We start from the raw sequence: 11758 nt of genomic DNA, 5'->3' as shown, positions 1-11758 counted from the left end.
CTCAGTTTTTTCTATGTCCTCAGTTATTTCTATGCCAGTTCCCTATTACCTACCATCAGAGGGAGAACACACTCCTTGGCCAGTCTCTTCCTGCCCATGTATCTGTAAAACCCCTTCTTGTTATCTTTCACATCTGCTGCCTAGTTCACCTCCATCTGCACCTTAGCTTTCCTAATCCTATCTCTATACACACAGACAACAGTCCTGTATTCCTCTCAGGATACACAACCCTGCTTCCACTTTCCGTATATTTCCCTCCTTTCTCTCAGTTGATGAAGGAGAGTGAAAATTTTAATGATTCACAAAAATATGTACAAGTATTCATCCAGTGAGAGATCTAAGTGTAAAGACATAATGTTATTGAAGGACACTCAAAATAGATTTCACTTCTGTGGCACGAAGAACAAAGAGCTAGTGGAGCCTTTACTGGAGCTAATATGGTATATTTTAATATAAGAACTCCTGCAAATTTTCTAATGAAAGTCATCTATCAGAGTCAGCAAAACCTCCTTTTCACTTTTGTGAATCCAAATTTTAGTTGGGCATTAAAATAGAGCTATCTAGAAACTCGTTATACTGATGTTGTCAAGCTGAAGTGAAACAAATCATTTACACTTCTGAGACTGAATCTGTAAAAGGAATTGCAAAATTGAAATGCACATGTCTAAAGAATACTCCTGATAATGCTAATTACAAACCATGTCCTGTCCTAAACTGTCATCTACAAAACAATGATGACAAAAGTTGTCGAACTGCTCTTTTTCATAAAGCGAACTGGTTCAGTACCTTCAGACAGGCAGCAAAACACAATTCTGACTGGCTTCCAGGAGAACGTCAAAGTGAAAAGGAGTACTTTTTAGTAGTGTCTTTAAGTACCCTAAATGCCTTTAAAATATTTAGAGCAATGAAAAGCTATTGGACAATTATAGTCCTGTTATGATATTGCAGCACTTGTGAAGACTTTGGCTTAGATTTAGGAAACTAGTCAATCAGCTATCTAATATCAACCTCGTAGAGCTTTTAGAATGAGTACCTAAATACAGTTCATTTGGATTAAGATATGACCCAACTACTTTTGTATATACTTCTTCAGGCTTGTGTGGAGGTTCAAAATTGGAGTTACTCTGCTATATTAATCCAAAGAATAAAGATGAATTTAATGTGCATGTAGTAATTCAATACAGAAGTTACTAAGATATGTGAGAATACATTGCTCGTATCAGTAAAATTTGCCTCAAGATTTTCTCCTAAAATACTTTTCCTTAACTGTGAGGAAGAATACTTTCACTAACAGGTATTTTGTTTCTTTGTGCATGTTCAGTCCCTGGAACAATTCATACAAGAAAAACTGGTGGCAAGTTTCTCACAGCATATTCCAGATCAAAGACAATGGGGCACAGTTCTTTTTCCACAAAGACAATGGACGGGCATAAACGTAGAGAAAACCAGAAGTATTCCCTAGTGTAGGTTCCTGTTAAAATAAGGCTTCTAAGCAGCTGCTTTCCACACAACCTTTTGCAAGCTTCAGGAACAGCTTTAAAAAAAAAAAAAAAAAAAAACACCCACAACTTAGATCTGCACTCCAAGGGCAAACCTCCATGGCTGTCTAATTATATCTGAGATTTTTCTACTCCTGTAAGACGCAAGAAGCAACCAAGCAATAAACAATGAAAGCAATTCTGTGCTTAAATATTGATATCTAGTGTTACTTTAGACACTGCGAGCAAAGACATCTGCCCAGAGAGCATCTCAGATGGGATTTCAGGGGAACATTCTAAGAGACAGGGCAATTGCTGTTACATGTCTAATTCCTTTAACAGAAAGTTTACACTGTTTCCATATTTATTAGTTGAGGCTATGATCCTTAGAGTATCACACACCATTTTACTTCAATCACAACAGAATTACATACAAAGACAAGAACATGCAAGTCCGCTGATCTGGAGGTATTACTAAAATATGTAAGACATATGAAGCCCATAATTTTCATAATATCCATAAGACTTTAATTCATTTAACCTCATCTTAAATCATCTCGTCTCTCAAACATTTTCCTGTTAATGCACAACTGTATGAAGTGGTTTAGCAGAAGAAAGTGGGATATTACAACCTTTGCTATTTTATATTCAAATACATTGCCATACTCTCATGCAAGGAGATAATCATAACACTCCTTTAATGTTTGTATTAATACTGTAGTTTAAATTGGAAATACTGTGAATTAGGAATCTTCATCTTCGTTCAACCACAAATGTATACTTAAAGACATAAGAAAAGTTACCATACTTCGAACAAACCCTGCCCCATTTTTAAAAACATATTCAAGTTTCAGTGACAAAAGTAAACCCAATGTGTAAATACACATTCATCTTTTTTGAAGTCCTAGTCTTTACTCTCAACGGATCAGTGGATCTTTAAACGTCCCCATCCCTACCAGAGGTCAGACACACAGAGAAGAGCAAACTTAAAGAAGGGCAATGGAGATGTAAAAAGTGGTACAAAATGAATGATAACTCTTTGAAGCACTGGTAGAAATGGAGAATTAGTGGTTCAGAGTAAATCCAAATCTTACATCTTTGCTTCAGGCAGGTAAAAAAAAAATATCATTCTAGTTCAGTAGTAAACTTTACTTCATTTCTCCAGGTTTTAGGGCTGAAAATGAATCCCCTGCAGATGTGGTTTTCTGTACTTCCGGAGCTCAGCAGCAGCTAGGGAAGAAAACAGATATAGTTCCTCTTTTTTTCAGATTGCAACTTCCTAAGATTACCCACTTTTCCCTTCTGACCTGGGTTATTGTGTCAGATGAGCCCTCCTCAATAAAAGCGGAGATTTGAGGATACAGTTTTCTATTCCAACCACCTATTTAAAAATAAGGTATTTGGAAGACAATAGCAAGACCTATATGCCTGCTGTCTAAAGCCTGCAAATTATGGCAGGGCAATTGCTTCTCCTGTTGCTAGGAGAACAGCCTGGAAGCACAGGGTTTTGCATAGGCTCTCTTCTTCATCACGAAGGGCAAGTTCCATTGGGAAAGATTAGCAAGGAGTGCTATTGTCACCTTACACTGTATTTAGAAATGAGAAGATGAACTTAAATTTGCTTGTATCTTGAGAGTTTCAGTAGTTATTCCTACTTCCCCTCTTTCCATTCTATAACTTTAGCTTTATATGGCATGAGAACAAAAGCTGGAAAAATGCAACCTGACAAGTTTTAAAGTCAGTCCAGGACTGCAAAATAAATCCTAGGTCAAGATTATTGATTACTTGGCATTCATTGCAGACAGCATCAAAAAGGTAAGAAAGATGAAAACCTAATTTTTTTTTTTTTACCAAGGTTATTGAAAATAAAACAAAGGAATGATTTTTTTTTTTTCCAATTTAAAATGAATGTCTCAACAGCTAAAATATTTGAAAGATAACAGCTAGTAAAGTCACGGACAATTTTAACCTAGTATAGAGTTCTGTCTAAACTTAGTAACTCGAATGAACCAATTAAGTTTCTTTTGTTCATATTTCTATTAACCCCAAAATGTCAAGAACAATTGTAAGTTAATGGGTTGGATGTATTTGACATAGCGTGCATTTATATTTGACCACGTGTTCAAGAAGGCCGATTACCATTGTACAGGTACCGTAAGCTAGAATTAAACCCACTGTCAGCTGCAATTAAAAATTTTTTTTCAGGTAAGCCTGCAACCACATAAAAATTATTTCCTGAACATTACAGGTGGTTAAAAAAATACCCAATTTTTGGATACCAGATTGAAGTCCTTGGGAAGATTTCTCAACAGGTCTCTTCCACTTCTGATAGAATACATCTACTCATGCTGCAATCATTCCTTGATAAGAATTGTTTTTTTGTTTTAAAGACATCTTCAGAAACATAAAAATTTCTAGTTTCCTTATCTCCTGCTGCATTATCACAAGTACCTGTGCCACAGGTACGTATATGTATCACTCATGGGCTTTTCTTTTTTGGCAAGGAAAAACAACATGTATCTACTCCAACAGCAGAGGATAGTTCTCAGTAGCCCACAGGTTTCTAAATGACTTAGATGACATCAGCTTGTCAGCAGCTACTACAGCAGGAAACACTATGGCCTGAGAATCCATTTCATAATATTAATTCTAAGCCACAACAGGCCATACAGCATTGCTTAACAGGTAACATTCACCTCACACTGATAGCTAATATAAGTCTAGACAGCTTTCAAGTCACCTGCAGTTCAACATATTTAAGTGAAATTGAGTGGTACATAAACCTTATATAGGATGTTTACACCGGACTAACATTTATTTTGCACATAAAATACAAGCTTGCTGCTGAGTGATGAAAGAGGCAAAGGAGGAAAAAACAGCAGAGATCAGAAATGAGGACAGTTCTAATTAATATAAGCAGAAGTACAGCATAGCATACAAGACAAAATTGCTCTTTGGAGACAAAGGGTGGTTTATTAGCAGTTTCAGAAGAGCAATTTTACACTTTAAGACATCAGTTCAATAGTCTCCAGAGTGAAGGCTACTGCTTTCACTACTGAGCTGTTGTTTGGCTCAGTATTACAGTTCCCAATTTGATCCTGCCTCAAACAGAAGCTTCCATGGTTGGTAGCACTGAAAACACAAATTAAAACTTTGAGAAATTACATTAGCAAGAAAAAACTACTCACCCTCATCTACCACAGCTTTGTTTTGAAGTCAAGGTTGCTTGAACATCTCCAATTTAACTGTTCACACCCTGAAAGATCTTCAATTTTCCATACTTAAAGAGATCCACCATTGGTCCTCTACTGCTGCAAACTTTAAAGAAACTTAAGTGATTAAGGGAACTATAAAATAAGGAGGATGTTCCCAATATAAGGATATACTAAACTATTTGTGAATTAAATAGGTAACAGTAAGAAGCTATATAGTCATACCATTGTGCACTTACACACGCTTGGAAATTCCAATGAGGAACACATTTCGCCATCAATACCATTACTTCAGCAAAGCACCACTCTGTGAACACTGTACTGTTTCTTATACCACCACTAACCTAGTAACCTTTAAACATATCACACTGTAACACAAGTTCTTTCATAGATTATGGAAAGTCAAAGAGCAGAATTGCTTTCAAGACTCCACAGTACTCCTCAGAAATTCATTGTTATCAAATATAATTTTAAGAATTGTTTGCCAGAACTGCCCATTCACCATGAAACTACTCCCAGAAGTAAGCAATGAGTTTAGAATAGTTCTCAGTTCACTAACAAAGAGATGTGTTATCTTTGAGTGGATAGAGATAGATCCTGAGGGACAGATCTTGACTGCCTTTTGCTTCTCTGTTGGGTTTTGTCCATTCACTGACAGTTACTGATAGCTATCAATTTAAGAAGCATTCTCAGTCCCTCATCTTAAATTCTCATTCACAGATGACTTATTAGGGCAAAAAGAAATCAAGCAACTAGCAGAAGTACTCAAACTATGGTAACACAGGAAACTACTGTAATACAGACTTCCCTTAGATGCACCGAGCTTTGAGATTTAGCCTGAAGTTGTGGATGCGACAGTACAAACAAGTTAATGAATTGTGTTGGTGCCCCCTATATATTGTTACACTGCATTCAGTTAATGTCAGTAGGAAGCCTGCATACTCTTGCTTTCTCTCTGACTTGAAGAGACATGCATTTCCTGATCTTACTTCCAAGTAGGTTCTAGATATGAGCTTTTCCAAAACTAAAGAGAAAAGCAGAGTCAAGTGAAAGTCCTGTGCTTATCTCATGTATTTTAGAGGAAAGTGCTAGACTTCACTGTGGTTGACCTTGCACGGTCAATCTATGAGGCTGCTTCATCTTCAGCATGTTTCCCTCCACAGCAGGGGGAAAACAGAGCAACTTTTGAAGCCACATAGACAGAACCAAGTTTAAGAAAATAAAAAACACCACAGAAAAATCTAACAAAGTATTGAATGACAGTACACATTAACTGCTTAGGTCAGTGTTTACTGCAGCTCACCAGGAGCTGAGAAACCAAGCCTCACTGCCCTGCAACTGCTTCTGGATCATGCTAACCCTCCAGCACCTCAAAGCCAAGATCCTTAGGAAGACAAGGTCACACCTTAGAAAGTAAGAGAAACTACGAGCTCTACAGAAGCTGTAAAAATCAACAGATACACAGCATTTCACATTTGTAAGAACATCTGCTTCTGGCTTCCAACCCAACTAAATTCAGTGGCAGCTCAGTTGCTAAACCCAATTTCAGGACTAAACTCTCCAGTCAAGTGCTGCCTCATATACAGCAAGCAAAGATCACAGAGCAAATAAAATGGTACACATATAGCAGCTGTAGTAGTATGGTTCCTATTAACTTATCTCCCCTTTACCTCCCATAAGCCTTCTAATTCCTGGATTCCTCTTGGCTTGTACAGAATTCTGCTGACACAGGTAAAGGGGCAAATAGCAATCACTGACTTGCTTGCATTGATTCTGCCACGGAGAAGCATAAACAAAGTCTTCAAAGGGCCTGATCCAACCTCTTACTGGAAAGCCAATGCCATTCCTCACTAAATACATAAGTAACAGATGTCTAAAGGGAAGGTCAAACATCTGTGCACAAGATGTACATAATCCTACACAAAACCACCAATTCATCATCCTCATGCAGATAATATAGATATTTTGCTGAGGAACTCTCAAAGACTTCGTTTCTAAGTTCAGCTAGGAATTTGTTTGAGTAACTTCAGGAAACCTAGGGGAAGAGGGAATTATAAAGGTAACAGCAGAAGTAATGTGTGTTTAAATCACTTCCATAATTTTCCTGTGAAACTAAATGTACTGAAGATGCTTTTTGCTCATTTTCAAAGAGCATCTGGTCTTCTCTAAACAGCTGAAGCACAATGAAAGTGTCAGTCCAAGTAAAGGAAAACGCATAGCTTAAGCAATGCCCACATCACACTGCTGTTACTAGAGGTGCTCTGCAGCAAACCTAAACTAAACCAAAAGGTCTGTCAGGACAAAAGTCTTCTGAATATTTCTTATTTGTATTCAATAAGAAAAATTCATTTGAAGATGCCACGAAAAACAGTTTCTGACAGTAGTTTACTGGTACTACAGATGGTAAAACTCCTGAAGCCTCCAAAACAGAACAACATTTAGCAGTCCATCAATCTAATGAATTGCTTACTTGTGCTACAGACCTAGCTTCATGCCCTGGATCTAGACTTAGTGGAAAGTTGCAAGCAAAGGATGGTATTGCAGTATGCTGGGTCCTGTGCTGTGGTAGTATAAATACAGGCCTGTAGGAGCTCATAGATTTTTGCTGTATTTTTGTGTTTAAATAAAATAGAAAGAATAAGAAATGGTCATATTGTTTGTTTCCACTTCAACTAGTTATCCTATAGTTAGGCTTCAAAATGTAGTGTTCTCAGTTTATTTGTAGGATAAGAACAATAGCATCAATAAAGATAACGAGAAAAGACTCAAGACTCTGTAACAGGGCAAGAGAATGAGATGCCATACAAAATAAATAAGGACCAGTAAGTCAGACCTTGTCAATAACATAGGTCAGCAAGAATGTCTAGGAGTAAGCCTGTACAAGGTATTTGCAATTAAGAAAAGACAATCCTTTGACCTCATGACAAGTCTTCCAAGCTGAATTTCCCTTGGCTACAATTAAAATTACTGTTTGGATTGGCTAACCCTTTATGCACACATACCCTGAGCTTTTATAGTATTTGCTCTTTAAGGTGAAAGGAAGAGATCATGATTGCAAAAGAGGTCGGGTCTAGAACTGAATTGAAGTGGGAGTTGCCACTGGCAAATTTCACTTCCCCTCCTTAATTACTAACTTCACTATTAAAAAACAAACAAAAAAAAACCACAGATTTACTTTCAAGGCAAGATTCATATTGTCTTTTCCCTTGTTTATCCATAAGTTGCATTTTGTTAATTTGATTTAATTAGATCAGCCCACATCTCTCTTAAATAATATTGAGTGTTCAGACTCCAGATGTACATCCAATGACTAATAGTGCTCTCTTAATAGAGGCTAATCATTCTCATGGCTTCCAGTCATGCTCTGGTTTTTCCAGCAATATTCACAAACTTTGCAAACACTATGAAGAAAGTAGAAGACACAGATCATTGTTTAGTGAAAATATGCCTCTACCTATTGTCTGGTGACCTAGAGCAATACCAGCAATGAATGTAGGAATACATCTACTTGGCATACTGCTATGTGCTTCTTACAGCATTCCATATAATTCTGACACAAACTAATTCAAGAGATGAATTAACTATATCTGCAGTTATTATATATCAACATAGCTTCATTACAGCTAATAGAAATATACCAATTTATGCTACAATACATTTTAATTTTAAAATCTTTACTAAGCCACAATATGATGCAGAGACATTACTTAATCATTTGTTCCCTTTCTCCAAATTTTCTTCCCAGTGAAGTATAACAGCAGTGAAAAATTGAAAGGGGCAGGGACACACTCAAAATTGCATACAACACTGAAGAAGGATGCATAACAGTACTTACCTTGCTCATTGTGCAAGTCACTTTTCTAATCCCACTGTTCTTCTGTGTTTCATCAACTTTGAGAGGGAGAGATTTTACACCCACATGTGTGTATATATATCTATATATATTTTTTTTTTTAAAGTCTCCTTCCCCCCCCATTATTCTATGAACTGGCAAAAAATCTAGTCGATTACCGCATTGCATGTGGGGGGAAAAAAAAAAAAAAAAAAAGGACAAAGAATTGGAAAAGATACAGATTTCCCTGGCTTTCAGAAGATAACATTTCATGCCACAATGATTTTTTAAAAGGAATTGAAAGTCTGAATAGTTTGAGAATAAATTACTCCAATATAAAGTGAGCTCTCATTCACCAATACTCAGAAATAGCTTAAGCAGAGATAAAATAATGTGTATTGTAATTAATATTTTAATTTGCTAAAAAAAGCTAAATAGTGATTAAACCCTTTCTCCTCCTCCCTTCCCCTGGTAATAATGAAGACAGGCAATTTCAAGAGAAGCAGAACAGCCAGGAGTTTAATGTCATTGATTAAGAACATGTTTCCATGGTGGCTATTATGTCCCCCTTTAAAAGAAGAAAACAAAACGAAGCCTTATTTCCTTTTAGACCTACAGGGCTTCTTCAGAGTCTCCATAAGACAGACAACAAGAAAATGTTTAGGGATAATTAAAGGCAATTAGGCTCATCAAGGCTCATTTCTGGTCTAGCTCCACTTCTTCTCCCTACAATGTGTGCTAATTGCTGCTTCAACATACCAAGTAGCATGTTTTTTTTTTTTTTTTTTATTTCTAGAACAAGACTATTTGGTCATTACCAGCATTTGACAGTGTGAATAAGAGACTCCTGATTAGCTTTTTGTTTGCTTTTTTAAAAGTTTATACTACATGTCCTATTGAAGATAGTAAAGAATACTAAATTAACTCTTTGCAATTGCGCAGTACCTTCTGCTAGAAGATTTCAAAACTCTAGGCAAGCATTAATGAATTAATTCTTTCCACCGTTATGCATAATAGGTATCAACACCATAATTTTGCAGACCAGCAAACAGGGACAAAGAGGTTGGGTAGCACATTTAGCATTACAGTCAACATATAATGATGCTGGTTCCCTGTTTGCACAATAAAAATATTAGCTTGCCTGCAATAAGCACACCTCCTGTGTAATTTTATTTCTCTTGTTATATCTACTTTTGGTTCCTTGATAGCCAAGTAATTGAAGATATTTAAATGCTAAACTTTAAAGGTAAGTATTGTTCTGCTCACAGAGAAGCAAAACTGCTTCTGACATGTACTCAGTGATACCAGGCAAGGTATTGAAAGGCAGGTCAATAATCATGCACAGAAAAAAAAGAAAAAAAAAAGCTGAACTCACCCAACTGATGAATGCACTCTCCAGCCATGCAGCACTTCTCAAGAAGCAGCATAGCTTGAGAGAAACTCTCAGCAGCTGGCTCCACCCAGGGTCCACTCTCCCGTTCACATTGGGAACACAGGTGCAAACAATCTGCCTGTACTCCCTGTGCCAGCCACAGCCCTTCACCAGGTGCTCAATCACTGGCTCAAGCTGCAACCTAACAGTTCCCCCACAAATACCTAGAGAAGAAATTCTTAAGAGGAACTTGTCCAGAACTAGACACAAAAAGATTCAAGTGTTGTAGTAGAGGATGTTCAGTAGCTTAGCCATTGGAAGTACAAAAGTTTCATTAGCACTCTTCAACTCCAAATTCATGACAGCACCGTCGTGACCAGCTCAACTTCTATAGGTTCCATGAAAAACTGCAATCCACCTACCCAAATCGACATCTTGCCAGTCTTGAAAGTAGTTGGATGACAAACAAATTTAAATTTTTTCATCAGTACGCTGTTTTGATAGGTAAGAGAATTGAAATGTACAAAAGAGGAGAGACCTACACTCAGTTTACCACACTATGGCTGTCTAATCCAGCTACGTTAAAAACTACGTAACAAGGTATCACAGTCACAACACCCATTCCATTATCCTGAAAAATATTTAGGATCTCAATGTTTTAAAGACATTATAACATGCTGCTTCAGCTCCAATAACTGAACTGCACGGTATCATGTTATCTGACAATGGAGATCCTGCAAAATCCACCCAATAAGCAGGATCCTGCTGCTACTTTTCTGCATTTCACATGTAGAATTGACACCAGTTCTGCAGCTTTAAAGCACTCTCAGCTATCATCCACTCCCAAGTAATAAAAGAAAGTCACAACTATTACTGATGTTACGTTAGCTACACCTATGTTTTCTTTCGGAGCTTGAGAAATAACAAAGGAAACACCAGACCTTTTACAAAAGTATCTTAACGCTCATGTGGAAATTGGTATATGCAGGTTTAAGTAGAGATGGCATTACCACTTCCTAGGATAAATAATAAAGTTTTTTTTGGTGCACAAAAGTATGTTTTCTAACAGAAATGGTTGGCTGTAGATTTCAAGCAGTAAGCTGTGCTTCTGTGCAGTCACAAATTGAAGCTGAGAGCTATAGTCTCTCTCCGTGCTTCAAGCACAGCTGTCTCTACTGCTACTCATCAGTCTTTGCTCAAGGCAAGTAAGGAGGACCATGAAAAACATTTCGGCTGCAATTAGACTATTTCTTCCCCAGTACTAAAAATGACTCCTTCATACAAGTTTTACTAACACCACTAAAATCTAAGCATGCCTTAAGTTGTTAAATTAGAATGCATTTTCTACCTGTTTACATTATAAATCTCACTGTACCTGTCTCCTTGTAGACACCTGTTATTTTCCCAGATATACAAGCAGAGCTATTGTAGCAATTAAACAGATCAATGCCATGAGAAAGCTGTTACAACAAAGGTATGATAACAGAAAGACCAAGACAATAGAGAGGGGCTATAAAGAAAGAAGATTGCTCACCCATTTCAGAAAAGTCCAGATTCATGGAGAAAAACTTCACTAAGGGGAGGCCTCCAGAAAAAGATCCTTACCTAAGGGCAGTCACCACTTAAATGAGGCCTAAGAGAGGTGGAACAAGGCTCCACCCCTTCTAGTCACATAGATGAATTGCCTTCACCTGTGCTCCCAGGGCTGAATAGGTCTTTTCTCCAGGTGCTCAATCAGTGGTTCAGCCCATGGCTCAACAGTTACCGTACAACTGTGCACTGACTTTAACTGAGAAAATTGAAATAAACCTTGCTTTATGAGTTTGTGTATGAGAGGCCCTCTACTTAACAACTCCCAATAAAA

The 11758-nt window shown here is 37.3% G+C and overlaps 1 long non-coding RNA gene across 1 annotated transcript; it reads right to left on the bottom strand.

Annotated features, from left to right (window-relative positions):
* Window positions 1-1605: 1605 nt before the first annotated feature.
* Window positions 1606-11499, bottom strand: LOC122181310. The gene is made up of 3 exons (XR_006179395.1): window positions 11429-11499; window positions 4667-4796; window positions 1606-2708 (listed from the first exon to the last, which is right to left on the bottom strand). It is a non-coding gene; the product is annotated as an uncharacterized LOC122181310 (long non-coding RNA).
* Window positions 11500-11758: the final 259 nt, after the last annotated feature.

The sequence above is a fragment of the Lagopus leucura genome, unplaced genomic scaffold (genome assembly GCF_019238085.1).
Source record: "Lagopus leucura isolate 7727_CA_CO unplaced genomic scaffold, USGS_WTPT01 Super-Scaffold_100009, whole genome shotgun sequence".
NCBI classification, from domain to species: domain Eukaryota; kingdom Metazoa; phylum Chordata; class Aves; order Galliformes; family Phasianidae; genus Lagopus; species Lagopus leucura.
This window is presented reverse-complemented; position numbering and strand designations above follow the sequence as displayed.